Source organism: Sapajus apella, unplaced genomic scaffold (assembly GCF_009761245.1).
Source record: "Sapajus apella isolate SASKATOON/1434 unplaced genomic scaffold, GSC_monkey_1.0 scaffold87, whole genome shotgun sequence".
In the NCBI taxonomy this organism is placed as follows: Eukaryota; Metazoa; Chordata; class Mammalia; order Primates; family Cebidae; genus Sapajus; species Sapajus apella.
The window spans coordinates 4,674,166-4,695,722 of NW_022437027.1; the positions used below are offsets into that span (position 1 = coordinate 4,674,166).

Consider the following 21,557-nt stretch of genomic DNA (forward strand, 5'->3'; position numbering starts at 1 on the left):
TTTTAGTAGAGATGGGGTTTCACCATGTTAACCAGGCTGGTCTCGAACTCCTGACCTCAGATGATCTGCCTGCCTCAGCCTCCCAAAGTGCTAGGATTACAGGTGTGAGTCACCGAACCCAGCCAAGAGTTTTTTAAAATTTGGTATTTTTATTTAGCTTGATGTAGATAATTTATGGATAACATGTCCATATGAATTTACTATTAGTAGATAACAAAAGTTTATTCAATAACCATGGCCCCTACAATATGCCCTTGCTATTCTCAGAAGCAAATTAAACACAGGTCAAATGCACATTGTAACATCTTAGAATCCTAAAATCTAGGTTATAACCCTGACTTGATAAGAATTAATGCAATCTCCTTAGTCCTTAGTTTCTTCTGTCCTACCCCCATCACATTCTCACATAAGAGACTATGCTAAATAATTGGCCACTGGCACATTATAGTTGATCCTATACCTTTATTTCTCATGGCCATCACACAGTCAGAATAAGTCACATGAGAAGGAAAATAAATTCATGGAAGAATCACCCACTAGGTTCCAGTCACTACTTAAGGCGTCTGAATGGAACAAGAGGAAACTATGGGGATGGGGGTGGGGGTGGGGTTTCCACCAGGACTGATACCAATTAAATAGGATCTTAATGAAGAGCTCCTGATTCAGGTTTATTAGAGAAGAAATAAGGCATTAAAGCTAATGAAAATAATTTTATAAAGTTGAAGGTGAAAGGTCATACTCCCTAGAACACGAGATGGTTAATTAGAAGGTTAAACGATAGAAAAATTATTGGGTGAGCTCAGAGGCCAGCAAGAAAGAATATAAAAGAGTAAAGTGTTATGCTTTATAATGCTAACTGACCAATATACAGATGAAGATTCAAAATCAGGAAATAGAATAATACCAATTAGTATAAACTGATTAGTGTTTATAAATAGTTGGTGCTTTAAAAGGCCTTTTCCAAAATACCTAACATTGAAATATGACAATATCCCAAGTAATCTGAAATTACATATTTTGATTTAAACTACCAATTCCATTATTATTAATGTTTAAAGATAGACAATTTTTTTTTTTTTTTTTTGAGACGGAGTTTCACTCATGTTACCCAGGCTGGAGTGCAATGGCGCGATCTCGGCTCACCGCAACCTCCGCCTCCTGGGTTCAGGCAATTCTCCTGCCTCAGCCTCCTGAGTAGCTGGGATTACAGGCACGCGCCACCATGCCCAGCTAATTTTTTTGTATTTTCAGTAGAGACGGGGTTTCACCATGTTGAGCAGGATGGTCTCTATCTCTTGACCTCGTGATCCACCCGCCTCGGCCTCCCAAAGTGCTGGGATTACAGGCTTGAGCCACCGCGCCCGGCCAAGATAGACAATTTACAGTAACAAGCTAGATGAGACCTCTCTGGTAACAGATTAGCAATCCCAGATTGTGTATTTTTTTCTGGGTTGCAGACTATTCCAGTCCTAACATCATACATGACACACACTCCTAAGTCAGATAGCTTTGAGAAAGCAGCTGATTATGTTTTAGAACTCTGTTAATTAAAACTATAAATTCCTATCTCAAATGCTTTTTGGAACAAATATAAACAATGTGAATTCTAGCAAAGCTTTTTTATTTGAATTATTTGAAGCATTATTTATGGCTATTTTTGAAAAGGTTATGTTTGTTCAGTAATATTTTATGAATAATGTTAATACAGTTTTCTACCAAGTAACATAAAGATACCTGATGAAAGACTGAAAATCTAAATTCATGTAAATGGTAATAAAATAGAAAAGCCTCTAGGTTATTCATAAAATAAACCAAACTTAAATGCATTTTCCCCAAACCAACATACACTTATAGAAAGTTATTCAAGGTATAAGATTGCATATAAAACAGGGATTCTGCCTTCAACATTAAATTCAGGTAAGTGCTTTCTGTATTGTGACTTAAAGGAAAGCTGAGAAATTTTATAGTTCAATGGACTTTCTCCTTTTTGTAGAGATTGAAAAGTTAACCTTAAGTCACTAGTCCGTGATTTTGGCAATAAATAAATCATTATATCACGTTATACACCTTAATATACAATTTTTATTTGCCAATTAAAAATATGTATTTTAAAAGAAATCTTTATAGTTATTGAATAAAGCATCATGTACTTATGTTGTACCACTGACCAGAGTTTCTACAGAATTCAAAATTAACTATTATGACTGGCTTTTGAGGTAACCCTGAGAGTCACTCCCTAATCCTTTCATCCTTTTGACTTTTATACCAACTACTTCCTTGGGAAACACCACCATCTCTCAGTCAGCCAAGACAGAACCAGAGAGAGACTCTACAAGTTCAGGACGAACGTTTCCAATTACTTTTACTCTCCACTGCATCTCCTAATGCCACCACTCTTTCAGGACAGGGTTTAATCACTGCTACAAAACAAGGTTCAGGAACTGAGGAGCCACTAGCCTGTCATGTGGTGAAACATTTCCAACACAATTCTCTAGCATTCTGATTTCCCTTCCAAAAATAAATTCAAGGGAAATTAGAACTCTTAAGGATCAGATTGAGATTGAATGCGATTGGCTTTCTCCCTGTACCTATGCTCCTACACATCGCTTTAGCCCAGCACAGGGTTTTAAAGTTCACTGCTTACACAGGGCTATCTCCTCTGCTGGTTATGAGCTGCAAGGACAGAGTCCATGTCATATTTGTGTTGGTGTAGCTGGTCGCTAGCCAAGAACCTGCAGCCCGGCCCTAGAATAGCTGTTGAATGAATGTGGCAGCCCACACACTCAAAGACACCAGAATTATCTTACCCTTTCCCAGACAGCTTCAGGTACCTTTCTTTTCCTAAGTGAGTCACTAATGTGTCTGTATAATTATGGCTTCCATATGTGACACAGAGCCCAAAAATTTCATCTGACTTACTGTGGTTTACTTTTTGTGATTGCATTTTTCTTATATCTCATATAAAAAGGGGGTTATAACAGAAGTAAAAAACAGTAGAGCAAAACCCCTATCTAGCTTCAGATCATTACATATCCACTGGAAGCCCTAAAGCAATGCTCCATGATCACATGGCCTTTCTGCTGCATAACCCTGATGTCATTTTTTGATACATAATTCTCAAAGTATATAATGCTGAAAGACCTTGAAGAGCTTCCTTAAATGATTTATGGTTAAAATTTCTATAATTGCAGTCCTCAAAATCATAAAAGAATTAATAAATCCTTGGAAAAGACCTCACTTATCTCTTTTTCTTCATTCCTTCACAATTCAGCCCCCACCTCTCAAGAAGCTGTCTGGAGCATGGAGGGCAAGCTAATCCTTCTCCAGAGTTTATGATAGACACTGGTCCCAGTGTTTCCCAAATACTAACATTAATACACAAAACCACTCTATGGGGTAGTCACCATTACCACCCCTATCTGAGGTATGAAAAGTTAGAAATCTAACAAGCAACAGAGGTAGAATTTGAACCCATCTGAGTCCAGGCTCTTGACCACTATGCTATGTTGTGATTTGCTGGGATCTTGGGCTATTTTTACAATTAGAAATGTGACCTAAAGGCAGTGGATTTCCATCTTGGTGAGTTCTTCTGGGGAGAGACTGCACTTCTCCTGGCCCTGTCACCAACCCTTCCTCCTCATAGTAACCGTGTAGGTAACTATCAATGTTTGCCCAGTAGGGTGACATTCTTCCAAACATTAGCTGGCCCCACCTCCTAACACACAAGCTAGAAGCTCTAGGTCATTGACCTCAGTGCCTGTGCAAATGTTTATCAGGCTTGCCCAGTGACTTATAGAGGGGCATTTCCTGGAAATATTGTGGTTAGACATTTCATTAAGTGAGGTGTTCAGAGCATATGAATCACTCCTGTTGCCTAGTAACTTGTTTGTATTTGGCAGGATGAAGACAACTCAGGCATAGGTACAGTCAGACACAAAGCAGACATCTGTTCAGCACGATGTCCTCCCACCACTAGACTGCTGATTTAGTGCTTAAACTTGACACTGTTCTTTCCCACTTTCTCACTGTTGGTAGATGCTCCTTCAGTTATTCTCTTTAAGTCAGGAGCAATCAAAAGGCACTATGCTGTACACAGAATCAACAGATTCTTTGTTGCCAAAGTATAGGCTACTGTTTTTCCTATTGAGTTTTGGGGAAAAAAGAACTTTAAGACAAAGCTGCAGGGTTCTTACATATAAAAGGGAAAGGAGTTACATGGTATCGTGGAAATTACTTGCCATTCCTAAAAGAATTCATTCTTTCATATATTCGCATATCTGTCCCTTTTTTTAATAACAAAAATTGATTACCACAATATCAATATCTTCAGAATCAAGGAGATTCACCCTCCAGTACTGTCATGAAGACAAATATACAGCACAGCCGACCTAAAGTCACCTTACTAACGTCTGTCTTCAAATTTAAGTTAGCATGTGTGCCTAGGTTACTCCAGGAGCCAAAAGTCCAGAATAAAACACTCTGGGCTTACAGTCCATGTAATTTCACTGACAGTTACGGCTTTTCCTCTAATATTTTATGTCTCCACTATTTTCCCAGTCATTTCTATGCGTTAAATATTCAGTGGAGGAAAAGTGGTTTTAAAAAGGCCACCCTGCCACCGCCCCAATACTGGGGTTTCTGTTGTTTCATTTTTGCTCTTGTCAGAGGACATGCCTGCTATGGAAACAAGAAAGTAAGATGCAAGGGTGTGCTTAAATGTTACTCCTAATCTTAGTGGGAAAGTCCTGAGTTCTACATTTACTTAATGTTTATGGACAGGAGGATACAAAAGTTGTTTAGAAAATGTTCTTCTTTCTTCCTTTCATCCAATAATATTCAACCTAACCTTGGGGTTTCAGTACACCTGATATTCAGAACTATTAAAAATCACATAGATATTAATTACTTCACTTTTTTAACAGCTATAAAATGGGTATGAGTTTACTTAGCAAAGATTTTCGACTTAAACATATGTTAATCCTTTAACTCCTCCAAAATATTTTTTCTTTTTGAAAGGCACAGTTAAGGAAAAAAATCTTTCCATATTAAAAAAATTCTTGAACTCCACCAAAGTCCATAACAGATTTAAGGAAACAGTACTCTCATTATCTAGAACTGGCTAACTATAGGCTGCAATTACTAGTGGCAAGAAGTAAGTGGGTTGAATCACCCTCCAAAATATTTCAAAGTCCTTAATCATGTCTCTTAAGCAGGTTTTTGCACTCTGCGGTTTGTAGTTAATAGGTGGACCTCCTGAAGCCCTGTAAAACGTTTCGGCTCATGCAGATAACCGGAAATAGAAAGCTTAGTTCTTCAGATTCCGAAAATAGGGTTTAGGTCTTGGGAAATCAAATTGCCAGCAGATAATTGGCTCACGAATTTGTTGCCAACTACCTGTTTAATATAAATTTCAGTAACATAAAAGAATGTTTGTTCCCATGCTGTAACTGAAGATTTCTAATAATTAAATAGCAGAAGAGCCCCATCTATGACAGCAAGCCAGTTTACTGCATTTGTATACTCTGACAGCTAAATTACCACTAATTGTCTCATCTTTTGAAAATTTATTTAAACTTCATTAGATATGTGAATGTCTGTTATGGTCAGGTGAATGAGACAGACCTTATCCCTGGCCTCTGAAAGCTTGCAGTCTAGTTGGAGAAACAAACAAATCATTATCGCACAGGGAGATAAATGTTTAGATAATTGAAGGTTCAGGATGCTATAAGAACACACTGCGAAGGCACACAACCCAGTCTGGTATTTAAGCTATGAGAATTGGTAAAATATCCAGACCCTGATGACAGCAGGTACTCTCACAAGTTTCTAGTAGACGGGTAATAAGAAAACCTTCCTCTCAGATAGGCAATTTATACCTTATGACCTGCAATTCTACTTTACAAGTTTATATAGATATATTGCATACATGCAAAAGAACCTACATACAGTTACTTACTGCAATATTGTTTAAGAGTGAACAATTGGCTGCAACCCAAATGTTGTCCAAAAACAGATCACTATTTTAACTGTGGTACATCCATAAATGGACTCTGTTACTCCATAACTGCTTTAAAAAAGAGAATAAGGAAAGTATCTTAGTATTCACTTATAAAATCCTCCTACATATATTGTAAGGAAAAAAAACATAAATTGCCAAGAAATATAGTATGCTATCTTTTACATTATAAAGGGGGCAAATAGGAATTAATACTCCTATTTGCTTATTTATGCATAAACAAATTCTGGAAAGATGCATTAGACAATGACAGATGCTGAGAGGATGGTGGAGGCAGAATTTGGGCAGACTCTGTGAATGCGAAAAAATGTATGAATATGGTATACTTAAAAAGTAATCCTTACATCAAGTGTGTGGGACATTAAAAAGGGAAAAAAAAACCAGTAATCCTTTATTTTTTAAGCCCAAGTAATATCAACCTAGTACCTTTTTATGGTGTATTATTTTAACACGCTTCTAAAATTCTGCAATGATTAAATTAGAACATAAGACTGCTTTATTTTCCAAATCAGGGTTCCGCTGTCTCCTTTCCTGCTTGTGCCCATCTGCCATCCTGGAGGGGGTTTTCCCAGAATACCTGCGAGCGAGGCGAGTCCTCTGAGCCTCTCTGCTCTGGTTTGTGGGCTGAGGATATTTGAGAGTTTTCTTAAAGCTCATGAAAGGATTTTGTTTTGTTCACTGCCTCATTCGCAACACTGAAATGAATGTCTGGCACACAGAAAGCGTTCAGTAAGTATTTGTTGAATAAATGAATTCTTTTCTTCACTCAGCTTCAATGAGACAGACACCACCAGACAAAGGGAAAGATATCAATGGTGTCAAATATTTTGAAACAGCTGCCATTTCTAGTACCGGCTTAAAATAGGCATTCCAACCTTAGCAACATTCTTAGAATTATTGTGAATTTCACAGAAAACAAATAATGCTATAGAATACTGTGCTGAATAATCTTAACTACCCACAAACATTTATTTTAAATAATTTGGGATTACGTGGCCGTGGTGTCTTTCTTAGGCTGGAAATCTTCTTAGGCAAACACCACGCTAGCCAGTAATGGATAAAAAGAGAAAAAAAAAAAAAAAACAAAAAAACAAAAAACAGCTATCATCAGGGTCAAATGAGCCCTAGTCGTAAGATGTCCAGAGATACAGCAGGAAAAGAGAAAATCTTTTGCACTAAAAAATGCAACTGCTATTTTTACTTTCAAGAATAAAATTATACTTGAAATTAAATTCAAAGTACTCTAGGCAGTGAACTGAGCTGCACAGCTTCAACCACAGAAAGCAAAATCTCTTTCTCCTCAGTGGGCATTGAATGCGTATAACTACTGCAGCTCTTTAATTTTGGTTTAGATAACTATAAAAACAGAATAACTTTGCTAGTAATAATTTCAGTACTGTTGCTCAAGGGTGCATGGCTGACTGATATGTCTTTGAATATTTTCTGTTTTCTTAAGGCATGGTTGAGACAGTTAACTGAGTACTCTCTTTTGGCAGTAATGCAAAGAGATTAGGCAGTTTTGGGGTTACCTCTGTTTCTCTGGCTGTCATTTAAAATGGCAATCCAAGACTGAGAAAATGTCCACTCATCTGAAAGAGCCTGAAATGTAAGACTCTTCAGAGGATAAAGTAAAAATTCTCAGAGTTCAGGCATTTATGAAATGTCTTAATGAGAGAGGGGAAGACAGCAGTGGAGCTGCAGGATAACCGAGAAGACAGCCGACCTTCAGCTGACGCAAGTTAGACGCACGCTATAGCAGCAGGCAACACCAAACCTACTGTTTCCACACGGAGCACAGCAAATCCCACCTTGGTCCTTGCAGCAGTCAATACTCCCAGTATCTGGCAGATCCTTTCCAAGAAGAGTGTTAGGGCCAGAGGATGACAGGTCTAAGGGAAGAAAAAGTCATAGGTTAAATAAGAATGAGGGTTTGTTGCTATGTTTTGCTAGTCTTCTAAGGGTGGAGGTGAAATGAGGAGCCCTCTAATGCTGCCCTCCTAGAGCTCTCTGATACTGGCCTCTAGGAGAGTTACCAGGAAAACAGGTACTGGCATTCCAGGACAAGATGAGCAACTCAGCCCTTCATTCCACTAACATTTACTTAACACCTGCCAGTCCCTGTTTAAAGTTGGAGCAGGGCAGGCAGGCAGATTCCCTTCCCTCCTATGTTCACATTCTAACATTGGAACACACAGATAAACAAGAAGACCAGTCAATGCCACTCAGAAAAGTCAGCCAGAGTCAGGGGAAGGCTGGTGTGGCTGATGTAGAGCAAGTGGTCAGGGAAGCCTTTCTGAGGCGATCCTTAAGACTTAATAAGGTTTAGGGAGTGGCGGCCAGCTCCAAAACAAGAGTAAGCCAGGCTGAGGGAGCAGCTGGCCCAAAGGCCCAGAGGCAGGAATGAGCCAGGAAGGTAAAAACAATGGAAAGGCAAGCACTACCAGAGTATTGTGAACTGGGCATAGAGAAGGGAAGAGGAGGGCAGAGGGCTTTACAGGACAGCAGAAGAACCACATATATACAGGGTTGATGTGCACAGAAACTTAGGTTGATATGCTGTGCATAATCTGTCACCTTGTACTAAATGGAGGAAGACTGGCTTTGAAACCCATACAGTTGCTGCAGTTTTTTAATGACTTTTTAACTAGTTGAAATTTGCCTTGTGGGTGGATGCAAAATATATGCCACTGGCCAGAAGTCTATAGTTCATAGAACCACAGTATGAATATCCAAAGAGTACAGCCTGAGACTACCCAACGGTGCATACATGTATGTTTTTTAATTCCCTAAGAAATTTCATTAAAATCTATGTTTAACAACTGCAGGATGTACACTCATCTGCAACCAGAAATTGATTTTTTAGGTGAGATCCCATATTCATCAAAAATACTCAACTCTTGGAAGAAACTCAAGAACAAATGTGTCACTCTTAGGTATATACCCAAGAAAAATGAAGCCACCAGTCCAAGCAAAAACTGTACACAAACATTCACAACAGCATTATTCATAATGGCCTCCAAGTGGAAAGAACCCAAATGTCCATCAACTATTAAATGGATAAACAAAATGTGGCAAACTCCTGTAATATTAATTGGGCAACAAAAAGGAATAAAGTAGGAATATACACTACAGCATGAATGAATCCTGACAACATTATTCTAAGGGAAAGAAGCCAGATACAAAGACCACATGGTATAAGATCCCATTTATATGAAATGTGCAGAATAGGCAAATCCATAAAGACAGATCTGTGGTTGCCAAGGGCTGGGGGAAGAAGAGAATGGAAAGTGAATGATAATGGGTACAGGGTTTCTTCTGAAGTGCAGTAAATATTCTAGAATTAAAGAGTGGGTATGGTTGCACAACTCTGTGAATATACTAAAAACTACAGATTTGTATACTTTAAAAAGGCCAGTTTCGTGGTATGTGAATTATATCTCAGTAAAACTGTTATAAAAGAACAAAAGAATATCTGAAATGCTGTAAAGAGATGAAATAAACTTCAACTGGCTCAAAATGCTATATTCCAGTCAGCATTTCTAGACCCCATTAAAAAGGAGAAGCAGTTTAGTTTTACGCTTCGGATACTGTACACTACACTCCCTGTGGGACACATTTACGCCTCTGGAAAGACCACCCCGTCCTTGGAGTTTGTCTCATTTCATTTGGAACCCTTCTCCAGTTATTACCCTCTCTTGACTCCACCTACCAAACCTACTCACTCCATTCAGCAAATAAAATTAAAGCAGTAGTTGCTTTTGTGCTCTAAGTCTGTGGACAATTACAATTGTTTAGTGCATGGTATTAATGATATTTCTAATATTGTCAGCTTATAGAATTTATTCAGTTACATGGCCAAACCTGGAGCTTTTCATCTAGTTAAGCTGAAAATGTGGGCCCTTGTCAAAAAGGAGAACGGACAAAAGGGTAGATACTGGAATGTAAAACAAATTCAAGCTTACTACTCCAAAATCTCTTCCTGTATACATCTTAGCATGGTGTTACATTAAGACTACATTCATTTTAAATAGTATTTTAGAAGTTCATGATTTATTTTAATGTATATGTAGACTATACAATTTCACAAAGGAATAAAGTAAATTATATAACAACAACTGCAAAATACTACAGCTAGTGCTCGACTTACGACCACGATTGGTTCCGACAGACCGGTCGTAACATGATTTGGTCGTAAGTTGAGTAGGCTATATGTACAGTTGAAACGGTGCACGCGGAGATGGTAGTGCTGCCGGAAGCTGGTCCGCACTGTCGTACGCCCAGCTGGGCAACGTTTGCGCTGCCAGACGCGGAGCAGTCGTGGCTAGCGACTGTGGTCGTAAAGTCGAATGATCATAAGTTGCACAGGTCGTAAGTTGATCAATACCTGTACTGTGAGATGATTAATGTAGAATCAGAGAGCCAGGTAAACACAGAGAAGGGGTCTTGATCACAAGATGTAGTGGAAGAAGGAGAGCTATCTCCTGGGACTGAATATCGTTCTACCTGCTCTGGTAGCAAATCACCGCAGAGGCAGCAAAGCTTTTATGAACAAGGATTCTGAAACCCAATCCACACTTAGCATGACTCCACAATTAAGTATTGTGGCTCCAGGCATAATACTTAATTTCCCTGTGCCTTAGTTTCCTCATCTATAAATAGGGACAATAACAGTACTAATTTAACAAGGTTCTTAAAACAATCTAAGGTTATATAAAAACAAATAATAGATCTAAAGGAAGAGGCAGATTGCAATACAATAATAGTAGAGGACTTCAACATCCCACTTTTGGTAACAGACAGATTATCCAGGCAGAAAGTCAATAAAGAACATTGGGATTAAAGTACACTCTAGACCAAATGGGCCTGACAGGCATTTGCAGTACACCTCATCCAACGGCTGTAGAATATACATTCCTCTCAGCAGCACATGGAACATTCTCCAGAATAGAACATATCTAATAGAACATATCTAGGCCACAAAACAAGTCTCCACAAATTCAAAAAAGTCACTATCATATCCAAGTGCCTTTTCTGGCTCCAATGGAATAAAACTAAAAATCAATAACAAGAACTTTGGAAACTGCCCAAATGCATGGAAGTTAAACAACATCCTCCTGAACAATCAATGAAGTAATTAAAGAAAATTTAAACATTTCTTGAAATAAATGAAAATGGAAACATAACATACCAGGATCTAACAGGTAAGGCAAAGGCAGTACTGAGGGAATACTACAGCACCATATGCCTACATCAAAAACATGGAATCCAAATAAATAACCTAATGATGCACCTCAAGGAACTAGAAAAGAACAAATCCAAAATTAGTATAAGGAAGGAAAGAATAAAGCAGAAATAAATGGAGAAAAAAGAATCAAAGGAGCTAATTCGAATAGAGATCAGAAACAGCACCTGGTGTATAGTACGCATTATATGTATTTGTTAAATGACTAAAATAGAGCGTACCAGTTAAGTCTTGCAAAATGACTAAAACCGTGCTGCATATTTGGCTCTCAACTCCTTTGTAGCTAGAGGGGAAAAAAATTTTCCAAACTCAGAGAGAGAAAGAAAATGTGTGTATCTCCATATGTTAGGAGGAAGGGGAGTGGGAACCATATTTTGTTCTCCAGGAGGGAAAGGAAAGCATTTGACACTTAGCTTTAACACATTCACTGCAGGGCGGTATACAAGAGGCAGTGAGCACTAGTGTAGACCAGGGAAGACCACCATATGATGTCATTTGATAGTTTTTTACCATGTCTCTCAATAAACCCCAAGGCATAACTCTCTAGAATTTCTTTAAGAGGAAGACAAGGCAATGTGATACAAATACACAACTCTGATGGTCAGCTCACAACTGCACCAGATATCTCCAGTCTGTCTTTTACTTTCATTTCCCTCTGTCATGCTTCTGATAACCAGAGCTAAGGAGGAGACAGTTCCAGATTTCTGAAACAAATTCCCTAACATTAGGAGATGGCCAAAATATCACCACAACCACATAAAAACACTGAGTAACCTGATGCACTGAAAAGCAACTCCCCCTAGGAGCATCTGTTTTTAAGTTTAATGGACTTTAGAGTCATTGTCTGGCAAAAGAACAGCCATAATCATCTCAGGGGATTAGACAGCTTGGAAGAATATTCCTATTAGTCATAGTCATCTCAGGCTCTACCTAACAGTTCAACATGGAACTTTTCCAAATTACAAAAGCTATTATGCTTAAGCTACATTTTATTGTAAACTGGACAGTAGATAAATTTTCTTTAAAAGACTAGTTATATAATCCAAACCTTAGCTAGAAGAGGACCCGTGTTCCTTCAGATAGTCCCATATTGTACATGGAAGACATGACAAAGTTGAATTTCCACGGCTATTACACAGTCCCGTGAATAAGCTGATGTTCCAGTGATTTATCAACCTTTTTCATTCCATTTGGCAAAATATGTTGTTCTTAAGGCTAATTATTTAATAATGTTTTCCTCAGATAAAATGGTACTAATCTTTTAGTGGTTAATCAACTATAGCAATGCATTTTCATTTTAATACCTGTGGAGTATTGCTAAAAAGAGTAGAAATAGATTAATTCCCTTGCAGTTCATGGACACTAAATGTAGCCTTCTGCAAGGGAGGAGAGCAAGAGATGGCATTTATAACTCACCCCTGTGTGTTCTCAGAGAAGCCTTTCTTGACCATCCCAGACCACATTCAGTTTCCTTTCCCTTGCTCCACGTTACTCTATACATTTTCTCCAACATCACAGTTTGCTAACTGTAACATTGGTCAATTATTTGTCAAGATTTACTCATCCGTTTCCGGTCAGACTGCAAGCTCTGTGAGGGAAGGGATCACATGTGTCGGATTCTCTGCTTTCTGGCACAGAATTGAGGGTTATAAATATTTGTTCACTGACTAACTCCCACTTTATAAGATAAGATGTGTCCCTAAAGAGTCGCATGTCAGTTCCCCTCAAGATAAGGAAGTCACTGAAGTAATCTTACAAGGGGACGGAGTAGGCCTCACTAATATCATTTAATATTATGGAACAGTGACCCACAAGTTTGAACCTGAAAATTACCGAAGCAGGGTCCATGGATATAGCTATGGCCAATGTGACTGTGAGGGGGAGGGAGAAAAGGAGTGGGGAGTAATGACCCACTAATTTAGATGGGTGCTTTCAGAATGAAAGTTTATTATAAGAACTCAAATAGTGTTTTCTAATTATAGACTGTTAAATTTAAAATATATTGAAAGGCCACTCTGTACTTCTCTCTGCTCAACACAGACTGAATTAAAATATCCAAGAAACAAGACTTTTTCTTTAAGCCCAGAAAGGCTGACACACCTATTAAAAAGTTCTGTCTCATAAGCTCTGCTTTCTACAATCTCTGTTAGGTCTTTGGCCTAGATAATTGTCAATCTGGTTTTTTCTTTCATGGCACAAAGTTGTTGTATACAAACACTTAACCCCCTAAAGTTAAAGTCATGAGCAATGACAAGAAGGTCATATAGTATCGTAATAGTGATACTATTATTTTATTTAAATAATTTTAAACAAAAGCCTTCAAACCTTCTGCAATAAAAGAAAATAAACTCTTATACTTTAACATTTAAAGTGAGAAAGTTTTTAACCTTACTAGTGAGCAAAGACACTCAAAGAAGTTAGATACCTTTTTTCCACATATTAAATTCCAACATAAAATTATTAAGCTGCTCTTTAGAGCTACTGTAAACACATTTCTTATACTCTATAAACATCCTAAGAATGTGAACAAAGATTTAGCTCTGAGCACATTAACCATGACATTGCCAATAACAGTTTAAAAGGAAAAAAAAAAGGGGAAACAAGTGTCCAAGAATAAAGAACTGTCAAAAAAAAAAAAAAAAAAACATGGTGGGTACATACAATGGAATAATGAAATGCTCTGATCACATTTAGTGGGGAATGATGACAAAAGGTGCATTATATGTTTATGGGCACAAAACAATGATATGTGTGTGATCCTATTACTCCTGTTTTACAAGTTGCATGTGTAAATATAAACGTGACTAGAAAGACAACGCAAAATGTTAACAGATAATAGATTTATAGATAACTTAAATTTTTATTTTGCTTATCCAGGCATAACATTTCCTAAAATAACATGAATCACTATTATAATTAGAACGTTAAAAAGAAAAAATGACACAAAAACTCCCCAAACACATTTCCAAACAACTACCATAGTCCCATTCTCTTTAAAAAAAATTATTATGACAAGCACATTGTCTGTTTCAAATCATTATGCTCCAAGGATAAAATAGTACACCTCTCATTTTTTCATTTTGGTCAGACTGTGTGTGGGGCAAGCAAAAAAAAAAAAAGACATTCAGTCTGGAACCTTAAAAGTCTTCCTTTTAGCAAGATGCCATTTGTGGTGATGTACCACCTAGTAGCAAAGAGGCCAGCCTCTCCAGTTAAATATAGCCTAATTACATAGTTGATAAAAATAAAGGAAAATGTACATATTTGCTATGATTACTACTCATGCTCAAATAAAATCCTGTCTTTGAAATAGAAATGAAACTAGAAGTAAAAATAAAACAAGAAACTTAACTCACAAATGTGAATTAAGATAGAAGCAAATTTGGGAGGAGGTTATTATAGAGAAGCTGCCCTCTGTTCAGGGACAGAGGACATTTGCCCGGGGGTGGGGGGGGCAGAGTAACTCATCAGGATATACAGAAGTGTTATTATCAAAACCATAAGGATCTTGCAGAATATACACCTGAGTAGGTTAACAGAATGTGCAGAATGTCTGTACCTAAGTAAGTCAGCCAGAGCCAAGTCTGTTAACTATCCAGGTTAGGCAGTGCCCTTCAGCTTTCTAGCCATCTAAGTCTCTTGTTGCCTGGATGGTAATTACCTGGATTACTTGGTTGGCAATCCATGTCCTCTTAGTTTTTATTTTCCTCCCTCCTAATCTTTTGTTGTCCTTGTTCTTAAGATTTCTAAGAGGTTGCTTACTCTAGTCTCCTCCGTAGTTATCAGGAGGAGTTTGCTTCTCTTGTGAGAAACTGGTTTGAAAGATGAATGATTTGTACTTGTCATAACTCTTAGAAAGACTTCCACCAGGTGTACCATGAACACTGCACGGACCGTAGACGTCCATGCCCTGCAGGTTTCCAACATTCCTTCCCAGCAATCAGAAAGCAAGTTGCATATTAGCATATTTATAAAAACCTCTGTTTCACAAAGCAAAGTCTTTAAAGTCTTCTTTTAAGTCTTGGAGGGAGGGTGCCATGTAGAGAGAACAAAATGGAAGTCAAGAAACTAAATATTCAGGATTCCAAGAAGTTATCTGGTGTCCACATAGAAGAGATTACTAAAGTGCCAGGAATCACTGGAGAAAGAGAAAAGAAAGTGAAATGAGGGGTACACTAGTAGAAGGTTGTGCAACTGAATCTTGAGCAACATAAAGGAAGATAAAGCAAAGCCCGCAGAAGTTGGGAAAATGATCGCATTTGGGGTGAGCATCAAGATGGAAATCAGAGGACCTGCCAGGGAAACCTCAGAAACCACCCAAGCTCTAATGGGCTGTCACAAAATGGGATGGTGATGCTGACCATGTAAATAGGTCAGTCACAAGCTTTTACCTCAGACTTCTAAGGCATGCAAGGTCAGAGGCTACACCTCAGGCACTACCGGAAGGGAAAGTGAAAGGAATAAATGTTACTAATGTCATCTGCAGTGGCTACATCACTTTTCCTGAGCTAGATACCTTGGATGCCCCCTTGATCTCAGAATATGGCACCTTCAAGAGAAGGATGAGGTTTAGCACATGAGAAAGAGAACCTCCAAGGTTTTCCCTAACCTCCCTAAAGAATCTAAAGCTTGCTATAGGAAAAATTAAAGTATAATTCTTATCTTTGCAAAAAATCTTAGAGATAATAAACAATACCAGTTTTCCATCACATTTCTAAACAAATAAAATGTATTAAGGGAAACGTAAGCACATTGTGTTAGTCCATTCTTGCATTGCTATAAAGAAATACCTGAGATGGGGTAATTTATAAAGAAAAGAGGCTTAATTGCAGTTCTGCAGGCTTTACAGGAAGCATTATGCTGGCATCTGCTTGGCTTCTGGAAAGGCCTCAGGAAACTTAAAATCATGGTGGAAGGTAAAGGAAGAGCAAGTACATCACATGGCCATTGCAGGAGCAAGCGACAGTGAGAGGGGAGATGCCATACACTTTTAAATGACCAGATCTTCTGAGACCACACTATTGTGAGAACAGTACCAAGAGATTGTGCTAATCCATTCATGAAAAATCTATCACCACGATCTAATCACCTCCCTGCAGGCCACACATCCAACACTGGGGATTATAATTCAACATGAGATTTAGCTGGGGACACATGTCCAAACTATATCACACGTGTATGCTTCCCAGTGGGGATACAACATTCATTTTTCACTTTGTTTTTCATGCACGTTGGTTAAATTATAATAATGTAGTAATAATGGAATAATATAATTTGCGTAATTGAGAGCAGCGAGAAATACGATGAAAACATGGAGCCAAGGAGCTTTCTGGGGAAAGGATCATGGGCAAAAAAATATTTATTACAATTAGGAAATCTGGTTTTAATTGGGATTATGACATTGTGATCTTTAAAAAGTCAATTGTGATCTTTAAAAAGTCACTTTGATTCTACGGCCCACAGTGAACTCAACCAGAATTTGCAGTTCATCTATACCCCCAGAACCCAAAAATCTCCTAGTACATAGTAGATATTATCAAGTATTTGTTGAAAGAGAAAAAAAAAATGAAGACACTGACTTAAGAGTCTCTCAAATCTGTTCTAACTTTCTAATGCTAGACTGTTCAATACAACAGCTACAAGGTACATGGGGCTACGTAAGTTTGAATTTAAATTAATTAAAATGTAAAATTTAGTTCCTCAGTCACACTGGCCGAATTTCAAGTACTCAATAGCCACATGTAGCTTGTGGCTACTGTACTTGACAGTCCAAAATTATGGAACATTTCATCATTGTAGTCAGTTTTGCTGGACAGGAGTGCTCTCGGACATGATGGAGGAGAAAGGCAATGCATTGTACCTTCCTGCAGACATGGCTCTCTGTTCTATGAAACTTCATGAAAGGTTTACAGAGGGAACACAAGGAACCCCAGCAGAAATTATGCATTCCCTTAGAGAACCCATCTGTTTCTGGCATGTTGAAAGCACTGCTTCTCAGGATAGTCTTTTCAAGAAATTGTGCTGAACTGGACTTCCACGTAGGAGAAAATCTAAGTGACCTTAGGTCTGACAATAGGTCATTAGATGTAACACCAAAAGCACCAAAGAAAAAAATTGATAAGTTGGACTCCATTAAATTACAAACTTCTACTCTAAGAAAGACACTGTTAAGAAAATGAAGACAAGTCAGACTAGGAGAAAGTATTTGCAAAATACATATCTGATAAAAGACATATCCAAAATATAAATAGAGCTCCTAAAACACAACAACAAAAATAACCTAATTAAAAGGTGGGCAAAATATCTGAACAGGTGCCTCATCTAAGACATACAGATGGCAAAGAAAAAAAAAAAAACATGAAAAGATGCTCAATATCGTATGTAATTAGGGAGTTGCAATTTGAAAACAATAATGAGATACAACTATATATACACCTACAATCCATACTAACACTACCAAATGCTGGTAAGAATGTGGAGCAACAGGAACTCTCATTCATTGCTGGTGAGAATGCAAAATAATCCACCCACTCTGGAAGACAGTATAAACAGAGTCTTATGAGACAAGGCAATGGTACTCCTTGGTATTTACTCAAATGAACTGAAAACTTTTGTCCCCACAAAAACCTGCACACAAATGTTTATAGCAACTTTATTCATAATTGCCTAAAACTGGAGACAACCAAGAGGTCCTTCAATAGGTAAATGAGTAAACAAACTATGGTACATCATGCAAAGCAGTATTATTATTCGGTGCTAAAAAGAAATGAGCTGTTTCAAACTACAAAGACATAAAGAAACATTAAATGCAAATTTCTAAATGAAAGAAGCCAATCTGAAAAGGCTATATGCTGTATGATTCCAACTACATGAAATTCTGGAAAATGTAAAACTATGGAGACAGTAAAGAGGTCAGCGGTTGCCAGAGGCTGAGGGTTGGGGAGGAGTGAATAGGCAGAGGACAGATTTTTTAGGGCAGTGAAAACACTCTATATAGTATTACAATGAGAGCTACATGTCATTACATATTTTTCAAAACTCATAGAATGTACAATATAAAAAGTGAACTCTAAACTACTGACTTTGGTTAATAATAATGTATCACAATGGCTCATTAATTGTACAAAGTTTACTACATTAATGTGGGAAACTGAGGGGTAGGGATATAGCTTATGGGAACTTTGTACTTTCTGCTCATTTTTTCTGTAAATCTGTAACTGCTCTTTTAAAAACGCCTAAGAATTTACCAGAAAAAAAAGGCCTTCTCAGAATTAGCTATAAACTCTTAGTAATAACTAAGACAGCAATAATCTGTTTTCAAAAAGTAAAACAAGAAATACTCCAATTGTGTGATTTAAGCTGCAGAGCAATACCCAAACATTAATGAAAAACAGCTTTCCCCATCCCTAGTTAGGTGGGGAAAGCTTTAAGAATAATGACAATCTGCTCAAATACAATCACTGATCTAAATTTGCCTTATAATTCGAAAGCACTTAAGCCTTCTAAAAGTAAAGAGCATTCTAAATGCAGCTTAATGTTGATGAAACAACATTTGTGGTCAGGGCAGCATTCCATTTTGCGGCATAACGTTTAGATCTGTAACTCCATCGCTGCCTCCTATAGCTTTCCTATTCAACATACATATTCATGAAGGTGACGCTTTATATAACAAATGGCAGGGTACACCTTATCCCTCATTGTGTACAACACAAGCACATGTAGGAAAGCTTAACTCAAGGCCTTAACAAGCATCTACAAAATTGTACCCTGATGAAACAATGCCTAAGACTTGCTTTACTGCCAAAATGACATCTTTTGGACATCCCTTAAGAACATACTTGTAGCTCAAGATTCACTTTAATAGTGCCCCTAATTAGACAGTTTCCCAGCTGCTTGTCTCAAGAAACCATACTATAAACCAGGTTTCTCTTTTTTAAAACCTTTCCTCAAGGAGAGACAGTTATCCTATGCTTTCTTTGGCTTGTGAGTCCCCGTTAGGTTCAAAATAGTAAAGCACCCTCAGGGACCAGTTGATTATGTTAAGAATGTTGGGGTACAAACCATATACAACAGAGGAAGGTGCAGAACACACCTCACAAGGCTTCTTAGCAACCCTGTTTTCACTAAATGGCTACACACTCCTCTTCCTCCCTTTCAGATCATCGGCTCCTTTACTACTGCTGCAACATATGATAATCGCTCTTTCCTTGAGTGTTTTCTGCTTCCAGTACCAAATCCAGATTGTTCTCCTCAGGGCCTCAGAGAAGGAAGGTTCTCCTAATCCAGACCTCAGATGCATCTTGCAGGATGCCACAACATCATCCTCCTTATCCTGTGGTCAAAAAGACTAAGTCTCTAGGGAGTTCTATAACTGGCTGCTCCCTGGCCTGGGGCATTCAGCCCAGCTTCTTATCTCATTTTTCCTGATTAGTTCTCTTTCCTGGCTCAGCAAAACTCCTCTTGCATGTATGGGCTCTGGCTCGCCCTGACTTGAGGGGACACAAAAGACTTCAAAGCCTCTTTTCTAGCAGAGCTACACTCATCTGCCACAAGTGGTATTAACTCTCTCCCAAGTTTAAGAAGAATACATGGTCCAGTGTCCTTTAGGAACTAAGACAGATCAAAGGCTATACCAATTAGCACCTGAAAGGAACTTAATCAGCATTTGACTATAAACCTGGTTAAATCCCATTTAAACATGAACTCTTTGAAGAGATGGGCTGTCATTTCATTGGTACATTTTAGAATCTAAAATTAAGTTTTAACGAGAGTAGAGACTTCTTTTGGAGACAGGGTCTCATTCTGTTGCTCAGGCTGGAGAACAGTGGCACAATCACAGCTCCCTGCAGCCTCGGCCTCCTGAGCTCAGGTGATCCTCCCACCTTGGACTCTCCAGTAGAGTAGCTGGGACCACAGGTGTGTGCCTCCATGCCTGGCTAATTTTATTTTTACTTTTTGTAGAGATGAGCTTTCCTTAAGTCACCCAGGCTGGTCTCAAATTCCTAGGCTCATGTGATCCTTCAGCCTCATCCTCCCAAAGTGCTGGGATTACAGGTGTGAGCCACCATGTCCGTCCGACACTTTATTTTTTGTTAACACCCCTAGCCACTTTAGTTACATGCCCTACCCAACCCGGCCAAATGCAAGATGATTTTAAAAAGAGGTATTTTAATCACCTCTTAAAACTACGCATCAACTAGGAATATAGTTAACATGAAGCATACCTACAAATAAGATTCTACCATAAGACAGAAAACTGTAGAAATAACAGGCGGGTTCACCAAAATAATTTTCTGCCATTTTCAAAATTCCATGGAAGTTTTATACCATGATTTTAAATAAAAACATCTCAATTTCAAACAACCTTTTGGTGGTTTCTGTGAATTACATCTAGAATTCAATGGGCTCTGCCTTGCTCCTGACTTAAGGAGACAGGGAAGAAGACAGCCAAGCCTTAATGGAACCTAGTTGGTCACTTTGAATGCCCTTCATAACATAGCACTCTGTTGCACAATAAATTTACTCTTCAGTCCTAACCCAAAGGATGTGAGATCTTTGAGCCTTTTCAAGTGAAAGCACCCAGAGGGCGGAGTTGACCTGAGAACTTGGCCTCAGAGCTCCTCCTCCAATCTCTGTTGCCATGACACTCAGCTTATTTGGTTTCTCTTTGTTGACAAGCATGTCCATGGCAATTCACAGCTGACACCACACATCTTCCACTTCTGCTCCCAAACACCAAATTAAGAAACTATTAGGAACATCTGTGTTTTATAAACAAACATGTAATAATTTGTTAAATTTGAGGTATGTTTAAAGTCTCAATCTAAATTCTCTTTAGAATATAATCAACTCTCATATAAATCAGTAAAAATGTTTTTGAGGACAAATTATTCAAATTAAGCATTTTGTCAATATTTCTTCAAGCTGAAGAGATCAAAGGATTCTCAGAATGCCAGAACAGCTAATTACTTGTAGAAAAAAGGAGGACGTTTTCATTAAAAAAAAAAAAAAAAAAAGTGAGTCTATAGTCAACCCTAAGATTTTTTCACAAATAAAATTTTAGTAGCAGGTTCAAGTACACCATTTAAAACCAAACTTAAGGCCTTGTTTTCTTGAGATGGAGTTTCACTCTTGTTACCCAGGCTGGAGTGCAATGGCGCGATCTCGGCTCACCGCAACCTCCGCCTCCTGGGTTCAGGCAATTCTCCTGCCTCAGCCTCCTGAGTAGCTGGGATTACAGGCACACGCCACCAAGCCCAGCTAATTTTTTGTAATTTTAGTAGAGACGGGGTTTCACCA

General features: G+C 38.2%; 1 protein-coding gene across 6 annotated transcripts in view; it reads right to left on the reverse strand.

The window, feature by feature from the left end:
- SGMS2 (sphingomyelin synthase 2) overlaps positions 1-21,557 on the reverse strand; it is an 84,719-nt gene that overhangs the window by 43,390 nt on the left and 19,772 nt on the right. For 2 of the 6 annotated variants that reach the window (XM_032254831.1, XM_032254830.1), the window contains exon 2: positions 7,825-7,905. The exons of 2 other annotated variants lie outside the window; for them this stretch is intronic. The gene's annotated coding sequence lies outside the window, so the exon portion shown is untranslated. Of the gene's footprint in view, positions 1-7,824; positions 7,906-15,649; positions 15,990-21,557 lie in introns of those variants that run through there. 2 more of the 6 variants (XM_032254834.1, XM_032254832.1) reach the window with 2 other exon arrangements.